The 18324-nt window shown below is 44.4% G+C and overlaps 1 long non-coding RNA gene across 14 annotated transcripts in view; it reads left to right on the forward strand.

The window, feature by feature from the left end:
- Positions 1-561: 561 nt before the first annotated feature.
- Positions 562-18324, forward strand: part of LOC135308857 (uncharacterized) — a 30976-nt gene continuing 13213 nt past the window's right edge. For 3 of the 14 annotated variants that reach the window (XR_010369205.1, XR_010369209.1, XR_010369207.1), the window contains exons 1-3: positions 825-1133; positions 3140-3334; positions 4986-5138. This is a non-coding gene — a long non-coding RNA (uncharacterized LOC135308857). Of the gene's footprint in view, positions 697-816; positions 1134-1282; positions 1369-1457; positions 1592-1633; positions 1785-3126; positions 3335-4985; positions 5139-10537; positions 10724-10884; positions 11059-18324 lie in introns of those variants that run through there. The other 11 variants (XR_010369203.1, XR_010369206.1, XR_010369211.1 and 8 more) reach the window with 10 other exon arrangements.

The raw sequence follows: 18324 nt of genomic DNA on the forward strand, positions 1-18324 counted from the left end.
GGGTGGTTTAAACACCATTTATTCTACCAGGTGTGGGATAGGACCATAACGTTGCTTTTTGAAAAATCAGTATGTCTGGTGAAGTTTTCAGTTTGAACAATATTGGCTAAATTTTACCATTTCTGTCCACTCACAGACTCAACTCATGGAGGATGTAGCAGAGAAAGTCATTAAAAATTTGTAATTGTTTAAAACTAATAATCACTTCTTTTAGCTTTTACTCCCTCCATACTAATTCCAAGTGTTTGATTACACTATTCCACAATTTCAATTAAAACAGGAAAACCACCGGAGGCTTTAAAAAGAAATCAAAGTAATGGTGTTCATCTCAGTACCTCTGTGGATTGAAATAGCACTGTGCAGGTTGGGCTTAGAAAGGTGTAAAGTAAACTTTGCATTTCAGGGCTGTCTTTGGCGCAGTTATCTCTTGGCTGCTCTGCACGGGTAGTGCCCATTCCAGGTCCATGGGAACAGACACGTGTGGCAGTGTGTTTCATGTTGAGGCATGTTCCGTGTGTGTGCTTGCTGTCAGGAGTGGGGCCGGGTCCGTGCTGCCATCAGAGCTCATCGTGGCTCTGTGCAGGTAATGCCTGCAGCGTTTAGTTTGCTACATGCAAAATGTGTGTGCTCAGCAGAGAAACTGATAAACCACCCAGCAAATGAAATCTGCAGCTGTTGCAAGGGGGTGTGGGACGTGTAAGTTAACAAAATGCAGGCGCTGAGTCTCGGAAAGGCAGTGCCTGGCAGCCTGGGGCTGGGCAGCAGCAGCACGGGGGTTTCCTGCCCTTGGCAGCTCTGCTGCTGCTGCTGCTCTGCGAGGGGAAGGCTTTGGCTTCGGCCCTGCTGGCTCCTGAGGGGCAGGAGCTCTGCACAACAGGGGAATTGAAAAGGCTTAAATTGGGTATGGGGATTTCTCCAAACTCAGCTAAATAACATAACAAGGGCTCTTTTGGTAAGAGTGGGGATGGAAGAAGTGTTGCTGGGAGAAGACTGCTCTGTGTTGACCGTGTTTTCATCCCCAGTGACCCAGGCTCAGCACAGGGCCCCACCACAGGCACAGCAGAGACCCTCCACCCTCCCAGGCAGCGTCACCATGCCTCAAGGTACTTGAACCTGGAATCAAAAGAGCTGAGGTAAATTATTTTTTAGGAGGGCATGTAGGGACAGAACAAGGGACGATGGCTTTAAACTGGAGAGTTTGTGGTTAGATATTGGGAAAAGCTGTTCGCTCTGAGGGTGGTGAGGCACCGGAAGCTGTGGATGCCTGATCCCTGGAAGTGCTGAGGGCTGGGCTGGTGGGGCCTAGAGCAGCCTGGTGTAATGGAAGGTGTCCCTGCCCAAGGCTGGGCGTCGGATCCCATCTTTGAGGTCTCTGCCACGCCAACCCATTCTGTGATTCCATGAAAGCCCTGCACTGCTTGTGCCTCTGATATTAAGTTCACTTGCTGCGTTTTGGTGTAATGATCACAGCAGCATGCAAGGGAGGGGAGGAGGATTTATGAGGGTGATTTGGGAAACCCCCTTGTGAGGACCTTCAGCCCCCATGGCCGTGGCCTCAGAGGAGCTGCCTGTCCCCAAAGCACAGCACGAGGTGAACAGTTTGGTACCTGACAACAGAGGGAGTTACCCCGGGCAAAGGGGCTCACAGGGTTTGATTTATTGTAAACATGTAAGAGTTTAAAGGCCAATAAAGCTCTTGCTCAGCAATGAGGAAGGCCGTTGCCCACACAAAAGGGTTCCCAGGAGCAAGCCAAGCTCTGAGGGAAGACCAGGCAGACCAGCATGTGAGCACTGGGGGCTTTGACCTCACCAGGGCACTGCAGCTGGCCCCAGGCATGGGCAGGGGCCATGGGCTGGGGCTGCTGCTCTGGCCAGGCCCAGGCCTCGCTCCCTGCTCCTGTCCTGTGCTAGGAACACTCACCCATGAAGGGACACCTTGCCAAATCTGTCAGCAAAAGAGTCTTTCAAAAGTGCATGTAAAACCCTCTGGTTGCTGAAGAGTTAAACTTCCCTGTAATATGAATCATGTGCAAAGTATCCAAATTTGGTTATAAATCCTGTTTAAGTTTCAAAGCACAAGTGTTATTGGAGGTAGCAATACTAACATCAAACAGCCTTGATAAGATCAACAAATTACTAAGTATAATTGTTTGTGCTGGGGTGTGTGCAAGAGATAAATAACTCATAAATTAAACACCAGTGCCTGAGGGTGAGTCATTCATGGATTCAGAGCTGTCCTGACACTCACAAGCAAAAAGTAATTTTCTCTTAGTTCAGTAATTATGCATTTCAAGATATAAGATCAGCAATGAATGCTAGGTGTGCTTGCAAAGGTGGAAGGATACTTCAGCTATTGGAGTTTCCCATACAGAGATTAACAAGAAAAGTCTGTTGCTTTTCTCTGTAGTGGGGAGCATTCAGACTGAGGTACACTTCTTCAAAAAGATAATGACTAATAAAGGGATTAAGACTAGATTACAGCTCAGATTTTGCTGTTATAAATTGACAGCATTCTCCTGGCTCCTAGTTCATATTAGCAGAAAATATGTCCCAAATTGTTAAAGAAAATCAACAACCCCCCTGTGATAAGTGCTGTTAGTAATCCAGGCTGGTGCCTGCTTCTGAGAGGCACCTGGCACCTCGCTGGCTGCGCCGCAGCTCACGCGGGGTCATTAGAGCCCCTTCCTGACTTATTCATAAGACCCCATGAGGATCTTGGTCTAATCAGGGTTTTCCTAAGGACAGGGAATAGTAATGTAATCTGTTATTGTAACAACATCATCTTGATCTGCTTTTATTTACTAATGTTTTGCCAGCCATTAAATATTTTTCTGTTGAATTCAGACAGAGATCACACTGAGAAATCATATTTTTGGAAATGTGGTGTAAATCTCACAGCTGCTCAACAATAGTTGCTGCTGGGATAAACTCCCAGCCTGCAGGAGACAATTGATGTGTAACCTACACCCTCCTGACCAATCGGATCTCAAATAGCCTTGACCTCATCAGTCTGGGGAGTTTTCTGATGGGAGAAGTGTGGTGGGAATCCTTCTGGAGAAGGACAAGAAGTCTGTGACAGTCTTTGATGGGTTCTCTCAGTCCTCAAGAGTACTAATAGTGCATCAGTTTTCATCCACAGATATGCAGGAGGGATGGAAACACAGCTGGTTTACAGTTACATGTGTGACACACGCCTTGTCCATGAAGTGGTGCCATCTTCTTGTGACATCTCCATCCCGTGCACACAGCCTGGCCTCTGAAGGCTGTCTGAGTTTTCTGTGGTTCCTGCCAGCCCAGCAGTGCAGTCACATGGTGCTCAGGAACCTGCCACCAGGTAATAAGGACACTTCTGCTATTGCAAGCCACCTTTTACGTGCTGTGTTGTGGGAAACTTTCACCTGGAGGAGGTTTGTGTCCCACACCAGGTGCTGGTTTGGGATGTGCCTCTGGAAAGTGTTAGAGGTCATCACTGGCTTCACTGGCAGATCGTTCTGGGAAAGAAAGAGAACTGTTTAATTTATATTTACTATTTGGGAAAAAAGCTGTAAGCACAGCCTTTTATCCCAAAATAAAAATGAGCTAATGACTGGAGTGTTTAGCCCATTGGGGATGTCATTGTTTTCAATTACGTGCCATTCTGATGGGAGAGCACAGATTCTTAGGCTGAATGGAGATTTGTGCTCCAGCTATTTGTGCCTTTTAAAACATTTTCTTTACTACTTTAAGAGAAAACTGTAAAATGACAATAATGACATATTATTACAAGTAAATTACACTGTAAAATAGCATTAATATTGCAGTTGAAACCTAGAATTTGAAATAAGATGGAAATATTCATTTGCACACAGCTTTTGTTCTTATCAAAAGCAATTTGGATTAGGAATGAGATTTACTTAGCGCCTGCACTCTCAGGCGAGCTAATGCTCAGTCACCTGGACTGAGCAGGCTGTCAAGCTCATCTGTCACCAGCCGCCACAGGAGCCTCAGGCAAAGCCCGGCGCTCCCGGAGCGGCACAAAGGGAGCCGAGGTGCTGAAACAGCTCGGGAAGGCCGGGGCCGGGCTGCCGGGGGAGAGGGTCGGCCTCTGGTTTGTCCCCACAGCAGAGGAGGTTCTGTACCACAGCACGTGAAACCCACTCTTCTCCCCCCTAATGGAGAAAGACTAATAGGAATTAGGAATTGATAAACACCAAGAGGGTGCAGGGTAGTAATCGGGGACCTTGTGCTTAGGGGCAATGCTGAGGAATTTAACACTCCATTTCATGAAAATTTTCCCCTGAATTTGACAGCCCTGTTCTTTAGAGGTCAAGGGAGTTTGGCTGTTTTTCTATCCTCCATTCACAAACCATCAAACCCTAGAAGGGCCACTTCTGTATAGAGCAATTTTGCAGTGGTGAGGACTGCAGGAGAGCCCCTTTACAGGAGTATGTAGAAGGGATGCAGTGTCAAACGGCATTTAATTGCTCTTTTTTGGGCTGTGTTGGCCTTAAAATTGGCTGGCCTTTCAAGTAGAACAATCTATTGTACATTTAATTAGGACCACCAGCAATGTCCCATGACCACCCCATGACAGTGGATCTTAAATCTTCCCCTCTCTCTATGCTTCATCATCATTCATTTCAAACAGAATGGACCTCCCCTTCCTCACACCTTGGGCAGGGGCAGCTGGCTCTCCAGGAGATCAGCCCACTGTTTGATGGACACAGGAGGAACAGGGGAACCCCAGGAATCCAATCACTTTTTTTTGCTCATAGCTTTCATTAATTTGTATTTGCATTTTCAGCACAAAAAAGAGAGTACTGAATCTAGAACAGACCTTTCAGGCAGCTTCTGCCTGACGTTACCCTTTTAGCCCTTGTTCTCTCTGCCCATCTAAATAACCCAAGGCAGACACAAAATTCCCACAGGGCGAAATAGGTGCAGAGCCTCCTATATTTCTATAATCCTTTGCAGCAGTGATAAATCTCTATTATGTGTCTTTGCAGTAATTTTGCTGTGGAGCAGAGGAAATGAACTGGCAGGCGCTGAACCCTGTCGCACGCTCCTCATGAGCACAGGTGATGTCTCTGGGAAACAGAAAATGGCAACGAAGGCCAGAGAGTGCTGCTGGGATGCCTCTGCTGTTCTGGCTGTGTAAGGTAAGCCCCAGGCAACCTTCCCTCTGCACTGTATAAATGGGGCTGCAGGGAGGTCCAGGCTGCTCCTGGTTCTGTAAACAGCTAATTTACTCCTGCACTGCTGACACACACAGAGGGCAAGCTGGGAATAAACCAGGGTATCCTTGTTGGAAACATTCTTATTCAGTAATTCCAAGGCTCTATGAAAGTGCATTTGGAAAGGATGGAGAAGTAACTTGACCAGCAACCTCTTGTGGCTCTGTGCCAGTCCCCAACCTGGTGCCTGGGAGTGGAGCAATGAGCTTGGCACAGTTGTGCTCCATCCCACCACCCCCTTCCATTTCTCCAGTGAGAGGGGTGCTCCTGTGACAAATCAGGCATTGTTAACCTGTTACATACGTTTTAGGATACAGGAGCACTTTGAAACTGTGTCTGAGCCATAAAAATACAAGGAGTTAGGACAGCAATGGGAGTCAGAGTATGCAATCCCAAGGCTGCCTACAGCTCCCAAAGCAGCCCTGCCAGAGCTCAGGCACCTTTGCAGGATGCTTCTACTGTGGGGGCTCTGCTTCCCTCCCCTGCTTCTGTCATCAGCTTTTACAAGTGTCCTGTGTGCTCCTGATGGCATGGTCCCAATGACAGCAAATTGGCCAAGCTAATGGTGCTCAGCGTTGCAGGGACTATGCAATGCTGTGCCTGTTCCTGCAGGACTGGGAGCGTTTCGGAAGGACAAAAACCTATTCTGGCAAACTGCAGTTTTGAAACATTTTTCGGTTCTTCCATAAGGAATAACATGAGGTGTTGTATAAGACAGGCTTGAAAAATGTGTTTTTATCTCCTAAGTAAGCTCCTGGAAGGGTTTGGAAGGGCATTGGCTTTGCAGTAGGTCTGAGATGAGTATATTCACTCTGAAATCAGTTCTATTTTCAAAGGCAGTGAAGGTCTATTTGTAGGACTTGTGTTTTAATACCATGTCAGACTGTATCTTAGAAATACTCATGGATTATTTCTAGCAATCAGTAAGAATACATATGTTATTTGTTTTCCACTAGATGTCTTTACTTGGGACAAAATATCTTTAAATGCGTTAGAAATCAAGTCAGATGCTATCCCTGACAGTCACAGTGGGCATCTTCAAAAATAAGAGAACTGTTTTCTTTTGGGGGCTCAGAGACCAGCACAGGAGACCAAAGGCATTTTGGTATGTGAGCCTTGCTGGGGGCCTGGCTCAGGGCATGTTGGCTCCCTTAGGAGTCCCTGCCCAAGTGGGGTGTAGGAACGAGTGTCCCTCATCTGATGGTATTAAAAAACCCAAACCTCAACTAGTTAATGCATTTTTGGGAAAGTATCTCTAATAAGACAGATATTCAAAAGCACTGTGCCAAAGCTGCTTCATTATAACAATGAGCAAATAAGAAAAAATAAGCAGGAGAGGTCCTGAGATAGGAGAGAGGAAACACTTTCTAGTTGTCCCATGTTAACAGAGGAGTTTTTATGCTTCATGTCTGAAATAACCTCAATGGAAGGCCATATCTAGGGCCAGTTCTGTTTTGATTTTCAGGCAAATGCAATTTTAATCATAATGATCCCACTGTATCCAGTGAAACTGCTCTGAGCTTGGAGTTAGTGTTGTGCCTATCTTTGCCTGAAGACAAATATATTTTTATAAGCAAATTAAGGGTAATCATTATTTAAATCTTTGTTATCCCAGTTAGTTAAATTGGGGTCCAAGGAAACCTTTCTGGCAGAATCAGAATACACTTCTGCATCTTAATTATCTAAATATTTTTATCAAATTTGTTATTTACCAGAGCTCCTGTGATGAGTGGGTATATGGGAAATGCAATGAAATATTAAAGTGTTTGCGACATATTCTTGCATATTTAATGATTTGAGGATTTTTTTCAGCAGCTGAGTTTATGAGCCTGCAATACCGTCATTTAGGCTTTCACTTCTTCATAAACCCATAGAAACTTTTCAGAAAAGTTTTAAGTACAACATGTCAATGAACTATAAAGGAAAGGTTTATTTAGTGTATACCCTCTTTACCTGAGGTCCATAGTTAGACTCTGCATTACAGCTTCTGGATCGCGTGTGCTCAGTTTGTGCTTTTGATCATGCCACTCTTTGCACAAAGCTGAGTGAATTTCTGCTTCATAAAGAGGAAAATACAGACACATTTTGATGTCTATAGAAATCATGTTTGCTCTTGTTTTTGAGGCAGGGGAACTTAGGGTTTAACATCTCAACAGTTTTTCTTAGGTTTTTGTGCCATCAAAGTTTCCAAGACGGACTTAATGGGGAATAGAAATCATTTGGTTGTGGTGGTGATGATATCCTTGATACGTTTTTCTTTAAAGGTTGTACATGGATAAAAATAGTAAGTAACCCAGTCTACTCATAACCACTTCATCCTTAAGTTCATGCAAGTTTAGGGAGGTGTAAGTGACTAAAAGGATGAGTGGCTTAAGATTCACTGAGTGATACTGCAAATACAAGGGCTGAAATACCAAAGGAGTAAAGGATATATAGACCTTTGCCCATTACATCAAGAAAATGAAAAAGTTAGGAAGGGGGAGGGGGGGAATCCTGTGCTATATTTTTCAAGTCCTACTCCAAAAGGGGTAACCAGCCCATTAGTATAGGTGCCAGGAAGCTGCTTTTGTGACATCTCACCAAACACACCTACTTTCACTGGACCATAGAAAGATCAATCCTGTCTGAAAACCACCCATTACCTAAGACACCTAATTTATATTAGAAGCTCTCTGAAAGGCACTGTCTGGCCCCCAACCTTCACTGCCAGTGATAAAGAGGATGTTTTACACCATATGTGACACTTAATCAAAACCGATATTCTTTAACAAACCCTTAACCTCTAGCACACAGGAGTCATATGAGGCCAAGGGACAAGACACAGATCCAGCTCAGGGTGGCATATCCTTTGATTAAGATGATACAGATTTCCCATTTTTATCAGGGTTACAAATTCTGGATATATCCCTTTTTGATTTGTCAGCATTAAATTTCAGTAGAGGTTCAAGCCAAAGAGAGACCAAGACTAGTTCTGTCTTCAACTGTGTATTAGGAGATAATTTCTCTGAATCCTCTGCAGTAATGATCCTCTGATCTTCTCATCTTTCTGTAAGCAAGTTTTCCTGGGAACCTGGATTTAAACTATGGCACAAACCTTGCTTGCATCTGGGTCCTTTCTTAAGGAGGAGTATCTAAATACTCTTATTCTGTGAGCCCTGAAATGGACCTTTTTTTTCTTTCCTTAGGTCTTTTTCAAAGAGGCAAACCTTCAAGTGAGTTCTTTCACCCTCTCTTGGATTTCTGGGGCAGGAGGTTTTACTTACGGAGTATACAGTACTTTAGATGAGGATTGCAAACTTCAGGGGGTTAGACAGTTTTCACTACCTGCAGTGCATTGGAATCTCACTTATAGTTGACTTTACTCCTGGGTGACTTCCCTTTCCCCCCCAATATTTTAGGTGAACCCTTATTCTAGCATTTGCATGTGGCTGGTTTGGGCATGGAGAAGTCTCTCAAACTTCTCATCACAGCAGTAAGTTTGGCTGGTTTCTCCCTTTGAAGTCAAATTTTTTCAGCTGGAGGTTTAGATTTTGTTAGGAATGTGGTTCTGCAGAGATTATTTCTAGTCACTATTCCTTGAAAATAACATGCTGCTTTATTATTAATGTGTGAAGGAGATCTTGGAGAGGGTTTTACTTTTCAGCTGTAAGTTTTTAAACACTGAACCAGCACATCTGTTCTGCGAGGCTCTGTGGCTGGCTGGAGGATATGGGCTCACTTTTGCCAAGTGCACAGTATCCTTGCTCAGCACACGGAAATGTGTCTTATTTGGACTGTTTTCATTGTTATGGTGGTTGCTAGTACATTTATAAGCAAAGCTCTCTCTGTGAGGAACTGTCTACCTCCTACTTTTCAATAGGAGCAAGGAAGCCCCTCTACTCTCACAGAGGAGACAAAATTATCTACAAATTTCTCTAGAAAAAAAAGGACAAGATTTTGCATGAGCTTAAGATTCCAGACAAAAGAGGCAAGTAGGAAGCAATGGCTCTCAAACCTTTCAGATCTTCTTTTTTCTTTACACTCCCTGAAGGAAAAGGGGCAATATATGTAGGCTACTCTCTTTAAGAGTGAACTTCAGTCATAGAAAGACCTGTAATCATGTTAAACTATATTCAAAGGCAGCTTCTGTTTCATAAATGCAAAGCTGACAAACAGCAATCTGGAGGACTGGTTCTAGTTTATGGCATATCACATACATCAAAGGTCATTATTCTCCTGTACCTTGGTTTTAAAGCTTCTTTAATATACAGAAGCACAATCAAGGAAGAAAGACTTGCAACTCAGCTGCCACTCCCAATTCCTTACCCATCTTGATTTCTTGATCAGAAAATTAATTTGGCCTTGGAATCTTAATTTTTCTTAAATCTCTTCAGATTTAATCAGTGTGTTCTGCTGGAAGCAATCTTTCACTTAAGATTTCATAGTAATGTAGCTAGAGAAACCATGTCATTTCCTGCATCAAATACATCAAAGTTATGTGTGTTGGAGTTTTTTAACTTTGTCCCATGCTTCAGTTTTAGTCTCTTTGCTCTAAAGAATGAGTGTGTTTTATTTTTTTTTTCTGCTGGGGGGTGAATCTGCTCTACTGCAATGCAGTCTAAAATTAATAAATTCCCAGGGAAAGAGGAGCAGATGCCTCCTCCTGTGCAGTGTGCTGGTACAGGAGCTGACAGCAGTGGCAGGGATGGTTTTCACAGCCAATGCCTTCTCTGTTGCACATGGTATGAAGCACAGCCTCTTGGTATCATTTAATTAAAAGGCAGAAGGCAGACTATGCTGTGACCAAGTGCTGCCACTATTATTTAATGACACTTCCCAAACATGAATGCTCTCACAGCAGTGAGAGCTGTAGCCTCCCTTATCCCTAACTTGGGCATTCAATTTACTGTTCGCAGTGTCCCAGTGAATACTTCGATTCTCTAATGAGATGGGAGGGTAGTTTGTGTTTCCAGATTTAAAGCTTGCTGTTGCAGAGATTTGGCTCTGGCATTTGCAGGAGGAAGTTGCCTTGGGGGCCAGAAGGCTGCATTACAGCATTTAACAGCCTGCTCAGGTTGCCATTACATATGAGGTCAGCTAAAAGCAGTGCAGTCCCATGGCAAGGTGCCTAGTTTGTGGTTTGTCTTAAATTGAACCTTTCTAAAGAGGCTTATGAATGTTTGGAGAGTTTTCCTTTTTGGCTTTGTTTAAAACCCAGGATTTGGCCCCAGTGTTAAAGTCAGTGCCACGTGCAGAGAAGAGTCTTGCTTGGTTTCCTGCACAGGTGCAAACCTCACTTTTCACTCCTGTGCATGCTGCAACTTTGAGCTTTCACCCCCACCCAGGTGAGAGTCTTCTGCAATTCTCCTCTCATCCATTTACCCCTGGCTGACCTTCCCAAGGGCTGGTGAACCTGAGATGTGGGACACTGCTGTGTTGGAGGCACCTGTTCCATCCCAACCATGCCTGAAAGCACGTGCTGGGTGTCGAGTGGCTGGAAGTTACCCCATGCTTTGTGAAGGGGAGCTGCTGTAAGATGGGCTGCTGGACTCCAGTCCCCTTTTCTTCTCTAGTCCCAAGAGGAGGCAGCAGCAGCTCCCTGTCTGTTCTGTGCTTTCCTCTCCTTGTCAGCTCTGTGACCTGCTCAGAGATGGGTATACACAAATGCCTGTACCTACCCTCTGCTTTGCAGGATTAGGAAATAAGTAAAACACCAGCCATCTGTGTGTTCCAGCAATCACAACAGCATCCACAGAGCATCGACTTCAGTTCACAAATATTAATTTAAAAAACCCTCTTTCATATTTGCCTGGAAAGAAAGCTGGAGCTCATTATGGCTGCACGCTTTATGGAAGCCTTGTAAGTGGTGAGTACAAGATACCTAGTAAAACTTTTACGATATGTAATGACCTCTGAGTTATCCATTTTCTGGAAAATATATTGAAATTGCCAGTTTTGGCCCTGGGATTAGGCTGTAATACAGGACACTTATAGTTTTGAAAAAATTCAGGAGTAAAAATACAAAACAGCTTGACAGAGAGTAATAGAAGGGAAAAAAAAGGCTATCTTAAATGCTGGTGGCAGGCCAACATGAGTATTTAGAAATTAAATCCTAAATCTGATTTGTGGACTAGCAGCAGCCTGAGATGAGTGCTGCAGGGGACAAGGGGCAGTTTTGAGGTTTGTGCATGTCCTGGCTCTCCAGAGGGCTGCAGGTGCCATCCTCAGGCCAGCTCTGTTGGCTCCATCAGCAGCTGGGCAGGGAGCTCGTGGGGGCTGCTCTGCCCTCTTTGCCCCAAACCTCCTGACAGACAGACTGGACGAATGGCAGAAAAAATGAAAAAGCTGATGGCTGTGGAAGGGTTAAGAAGTCTGTTGATGCCCAGTTCGGCCATGCAGCTCCAGCCCTGCTTTCCAAGAGGCTGAGGTCTTGTACACTGGTTCTACCTCTCCCCAGGGCTTGCAGCTACCCAGGTCCCACAGACTCCCCTGCATTTGAGGGGGATGAGGATTTTAGGTCTTTCAAAACCAGACAGGAAAAGAATTTAGAGCTAAAGTATTTCATGAGCAGCAGGTTGTTGGATGCAAGCACGGAGAAGGAGCCTAACTCATTCCATGTGAGACACATGCTGTAGCAGACAGAAGGGCTACAAGGGCATGTCACCCCTGTCCTGGAGGAGGGACAGTGCTGCTGAGGGCTGACACACCTGTGTGCTGTCAGGTCTTGGCTGCGAGGTTCCATTGCTCCTCTTTACTCCTTTCTTTCACTTTCACTGCTAATTGGCACTTTTTAGCCATTTTTGCGTGTGGAGTGTGTTAACACAGGATAGGGTTATTATCAAATTAATCAGGAGCTCCCTCCAATTATTCCTGCTGTGCCTGCCGGGCTCTCCCCGCTCCCCCCGACGGGCTGATTGTCTACCTTAGCCCCTGTGCTCTGAGCGCCGGAGCGGTGCCGCGGGCTCGTTCCGGGCTGCTCCTGCCCCATCCCCGGCGCTGCTGCCAGGCTGGCTCCCAGGTGCCCGCCAAGCGCCGGCACCCAGCGAGCTCTGGAGAGGCTGGAGCCGAGATGCTGCTCCCAGGGGTGAGGGTAGCTGCCCGGCTCGGCCCAGCGAGCTCAGGGATGGCTCCAGCCAGAGGGCGGCACTTCTGCTCGCACAGGTAAGCACGGGGGCTGCAGGGCTTTGGGTGGATGCCAGAGGGCACGGCTGCAGTGGAGAGCTTATCCCAGCACCAGCCTCGCCTCAGCCAGGGTGAAGCTGCGGTACCTGGTGTAGGAAACAGCTGAGGCTCTCAGGCAGGGGACAGGGATTTATATAGTGAAACTTGCAACATACAAAACCACAAAAGCAGCTGAAGCCAACCAGCATGTGGACATTTGCTTAATTGAGAAATAAGCACATAGTTGTGGGTCAGTGACTATACAGCTGATTGGCTGAGGCTATTTTATTTTGGAATAATTTACAGTTGTTAAATGGATTTGGAAAAGCCTTAATAGTGGTTATTAAACTATTGACTTAGCCTGACGTGTTCAGTGTAGTAATCCGTGTTTGTGTTTGTCGCTGTGACGAGGCTGCTGGAGCTGGGAAAGGTGCTGGAGCGCTGTCAGCCCAGGCAGGGAGCTGCGGGCCGGGCGGCCAGGGCTCCCCCTGCGCCCACATCACCAAAGCCCTTCGCATTTTATCTGGGTCAGAAGGAATGCTCTGCTTCCTCGTAGCTACAAATTCATTATGTGCATCTCCATCATCATCTATTGAAACTAATTTAGTGTCAAAAAACCCTCCTCTACAAAGAGTGACTTTTTTGCACCTGTGCAGAATCAGACTCGTTTTCAACTGTTTGTGCAATGAATAACTTCAAGTGCAGCACTTGTCGAGTTTGCCCTTCTGGCCAGCAGTTCAAACTGTTCACATTCATTTATACCACGGCGCAGGATACATTTGCTAAGGACTACAGAGCACATATTTTTCGACGCGTGGAAGAAATCTCTCTAAATGAACTAAATATCTTTCCTACTCATCATGTCTCCTGTCCACAGGTGATGTACAGAGCAATTCCTATTTTCTTTTTATTGTTTTCTTTTGTATGATGGTTAAAAAGGCAGTGGACAGACACTTAAAAGACGAATCCCCTTTTTTTGCTCTGTTTAACCCCTTAAATGCACACAGTGGTAAATGCTGGTTTTTCCTGAGACATGGTTCTGTGGGCTGGCAGCTGTGTGTTAGTGTGGATGCTTTGGTAGAAGGAATGGAACTCTCAAATATTTTACAAAATGATTTTTTTTTCTCCAAATTGTCAGTTGATGACCAAACTCCAGTAGATATCAGGAAGAAGGAATGTTAAGCAGTCAGATTAAAAACAAAACAAAACAAAACAAAACAAAACAAAAAAAAAAAAAAAAAAAGAAAAGAAAAAAAAGAAAAACAAGTTACCTCTATATTTTGGCTCCCCTGTCTCTGACAATATTATTGTTTCATTAGTTGCCCAGTTAGCCAGAATCCCTTCTGGGAGAGACAGGGCCCTACATGTCAAAAGGAAAACAAACAAATACACAATCCTGTAAAACCTCTTATCCCTGTTAGTTTTCAAAGAAAAAGGTAATTCAAGACTTTTAAAATATGATACAAGAGCAGAGGAGGTCAGAGGCTCTGAGAGCACCTTTGGAGGGCTGCTGTCTGCAGCTGATGGCTGCAATGTTTTTATTTACTCCCCATCCTCTTTTTAAATCTCCACTTTGGAAACACACCTTCAGTGTGAAGGGGGATTTGAGGTTTCATGGGAGAAGAAAAGTCCCACCTAGTGAGCAGCAGTTACAGGAATGGTGTTTGGCCTGTTGCCAGGAGTCTGCTGTGAAGTGTGACCATCTCTCCAGTTTGGGCAAACCCTGACCTGCAATGGCCAATTCCCTGCTGAGGCTCTGCCCGCCAGGACTCCTACACCAGCCCAGTTGCCTGGCATGCTTGTTGATGTGCCAGAGATCATGTTATTGCTTTTCCAACCATTTCACAGGCCTAAGGCCAGACGAAAAGGCTCCTATTCTGGCAGCATTCCCAAGTTTTTTGTGTGCTTAGCAATGCACACCCAGGTAAGAGCAGTGACAAAACTGCATGTCTCTGTCTGGCCATTGCACTCAAGCAGTTGCATCTCTATGTTCTGGTGATGCAGGAGTTCACTTGCAATGTACAGCCAGGTGAGAGCAGTTTTGTTTTACTAATTATTATAAATTTTTATTTACCAATTATTTTTTAAACATATATGGACCTATTTTCTTCCTCTTGCCTTTTTTAAGAATGGTCGCTAGTATTTCTACTTTAGAAAGCCCATGTTCTCATTTCAATTATTCTGCAATTGTTTTCTAGCGTTGAGAGGTATTCCTGTATTAAAATATCTAATGTATAAGTACACTCAATGGATATTCATGCAGTATTTCAAATGAGAGTTGCTACTTTCCCCACATACTTAGTGATCCAATATGAGAGTTTTCTATCATGGAATGAAAAGCACACAAAAATCTGGAAGCTCCAAGTATTTCAGACCTGTGTAATGTCACTGGATTTACCTCCAAATACTCTGTGAAGTATCCTGTGTGAGGGCACTAACCTAGATAGTTTACGTAAGACTGCAGAAATTCAATTCCAGAAATGAACCTTCGTATCTCTAGGAACAGCTGGAGAGGCTCAGGTCTACTCATCCTGCTCAGAATGGACACGAGGAATTTGGATTAGATGCAGATGGAGTGGGGATTTTGTTAATGACAGAAAGAGAGGCAAACATGTTGAGGCATAACTGCCTGAACACAATCACAAAATATCTGTGTACGTATTTCTGACTTTAAACGATGAACACCATAAACATGCTATCATACAAGAGGCAAAGCATATGTAAACGTAACAATATCCCATTAACTCTCCAGCAAAGGAGAATTTTCATCACTCATTCATATCCCATTGAATCAGCACAAAGATTCACTGCTGGCTGTTAATTATCCTCTACAAAGATCTGGTTATTTTGTTCAATTTTAGTAAAGGCACAGTTGTTATTGTAGCGTACATAGAGAGAATGGTACCTCAGGGATCAGTGAGGAAAGAAATAGGCTTGTGTAGAATTTTAACTAGGAGAGTTCTATTGCACTGAAGGGGTTCGTAGGGTAGGATTTTGATATGTGCTTCAGGAAATTAAGCTTTTTCAAGACAAAACACCTTGCTGTGACTCTCTGAGTATGTGATACCACTCAGTATTTGAAAGACATCAGCCACTTAAAATAGCTTGCTGTTACTTAAAAGAATTTCTAAGACTACTTTGACTGAAGGGTAGACAGGAGGAACTGGTCTGCTTTTCTCTGAAGTCTGTGACCCTCCAATCACATCAAGGAAGGTGTATGCAAGAGTTCACAAGGCCCACTCATCTCCCTGGGGTTTTTGAGGGGCACTTGGAGGCCACTAACCAAAGGCAGCAATCCATTTCCTCCACACCAGCATGCTGGAGGAGCTGGGACCTTAGACAGGAGCTTTCTTGGCAGGACCCAGTGTCACAGCAGGAGAGTGCCAGCTGGAACTGCCCTTGGGCTGGGTGTGATGCTGGAGTCACCAGGATTCACTGGAGTTGAGGAAAGAAGAGCTGGAAACAGTGGTGAGCTATGCCAGGGAGCTGTGTGTTTTGTGCACTGAACTGCTGCAAACACTGCAGTCACTTGGCACTTTAGGGGCTCAGGAAAGATCTGCTGAAGGTGTTATTTTAGAGGGTGAGTTCTTTCCACGTGCCTTCCACTATCTGAATGTCAGGCAGGAGGAAGTGAAGCCATGAGACACTTGGGCTGCTGAAGTCACTGCTGTTGGTATGAAGCAGGTAGGTGGCTCTGGGCTCATGTAGGAGGACTCTCCTTGCTCAGAGGCAGCACTGCAGCTGCAATGAATTCAGCCTCATTCCCTGTTTCTCATTTCTCCTCGATGTCTCTCTTCTCCTTGGTTGTGCAGGGATAAGTATAGAGTTCACAGAGTGGCTGTTTGTTCCAAGTGTGCAAGTTGAAAGGACAGGACAAAGCACATATCTTTGGGTGGAAATACTGAGAAAAATAAGAAAACAAAACAAAGCTGAAGGAAGATAATTAAAACTTCTATGAATATCAACAATGGCTAGGGATGAAGGGAACACAAAAAAGATATGAGGTTAGGAAAAGGAAGCAAGAACTTTGGTGTGGGATAAAAGAAACCACAAGACAACGACAGGATGATCACTGTTGGTCACTGAGACCCTGGCCATGGCACAGCCCTGCTGGGGTGCCTGTCCCTGCCACGCCACTTGAATGTGACTCTGGTAGACCTGCTGCTGCCTGCTTGACTAGACTCCAGCAGAATGGGACAATTTCTGTTGCAGACCCTTGTGGTTAATCCAGTATAGCAGCAAAAGGCACAGTTCACTTAGGAGATGCTCGGGTTCTTGCCTTGCATTGCAAAGGAAAGACCTGTGTAGGCTTCCCTCAGAATCCCACACTTGGGCTGATTCTAACAATGAAATAGATTGATTATACCTTCTGCCCATCTGTCAGCACTGTGTTCAGCATTAAATCCTGTCCAGCTTGGAGCAGCTACTTTTTTTTGCTCCACTGTAATGGAAGATTCATGATCAGAAACTTCCCACTCAGAGCAGCCAGAAACAGTTCATTAATGAAGTGTGGTATGTTGTTTCCTTTGCTTCTTTTAAGTTCTTTCAGAGCGAGGTGGGAGATGCCCACTGCCATATGGCCAACAAGAGCTGTGGAGTGCCTCTCCTATGATAAGACCTGATAGTTAAACCTGATGTTTGTTGCTCAAGTGATGCCTGTGAGCAAGCAGGATTCCAATGCATTTCTACTATTCTACAGCTATTCTGCATTTCTATTTCTACAGCTTAGAAAGTGTTGTGAGACCATTTTTTTCTGTATGTCTTCTTGTCACTGGAATTATTTTTTTCATTTTGGCATACCCTGGGTTATGCGGTAAGACCATAAACGTTTTTAGGGTTTTAATAGTGGTACTACTAACTGTGTAATATTCTAATAGCTGCTTGTAAAGCTCCTGTTTATTTAGGAGAGACTTGTATCACATTGGCATAATTTTTGATGTGTAATATTAAAACATCTTGAGAGGATTTTAAATACTTTTTTTTCTTATTGCTTTTTAGTGATGAGTCAGAAAATAGTTTTGATACCCCTTCCACCTCTGATTTTCCTGGCCCCCAGCTGTTGTCCTGCAGCTGAAACAGATGCACACTGTACCTCCCAATGTCTCACTGACACAAGGAGAAAATAGCCCTCAGCAAAATTCTGTGGGAGACATGCTGTGCTCCATGTGTAAAGCTGGTGGATCAAAGATATAAACTAGGAGTATGTGGGGTTTTCTTTCAGTTCCTGCAGGGGGGTAAGACTTGCCTTAACTAGATTTACCTTCTAGGAATGCAAAGTCAATGTAGAAGAATGTTGAGTCTTCTGGTTTCTTCAGTGTTTGGACTGTTTTTATCAGCCTTAAAATAAAAGGTTAGAAAAAATAATGTGCAAAATATTGCAAGAGAAACAATCAGCTGGGCAGCATCTAAGGGATGTATTTGTATTCATGTCCCAGAAGTTCAAGTGTGATCAAGTTCAGGTGCTCAAGTAGAGCAAGGAAGCAGGCAAATTTTTTGTGCTCTGACCTGAGGAGTGGGGAGAGTTTGCTTTCCCTCCTCCCCTCTGTGTTTTTCCCTTCATACAGCCAAGCAGGCTGACCACCCAGTGCCGCAGTGTTTCATTGCTATTTTGCATCAGATGCACACAACCCAAAGCATGGCCTTCCTAGCACATAAATTGCATCTTCTTATTATGCCTATCCTAATGTATTTCTAAAAGTGCTAGTTCTAGTAAATGGCTGTCATTTTCTTATGGCTCAATTCATACCATGGTTAAACATTCCCCAACAAAGGAAGGGGACGTTTGCTTGTGTAGCCTTTAGTTTTGGCCTGAATACTGTCTTACACAGGGTTAGTCTTTATGCACAAGGTAAAGAACATGAAGGCAAATGCTGAGTGAAAGTCTGAAAGCTGTTGAGATGAGCTGGGATCTCTGAATGTTCAAGAAAATGCGTATCAAAATCCAGAATACCTTATTAGAGTGGTATTTGTG

The sequence above is a fragment of the Passer domesticus genome, chromosome 10, assembly GCF_036417665.1.
Source record: "Passer domesticus isolate bPasDom1 chromosome 10, bPasDom1.hap1, whole genome shotgun sequence".
Lineage (NCBI taxonomy): Eukaryota > Metazoa > Chordata > Aves > Passeriformes > Passeridae > Passer > Passer domesticus.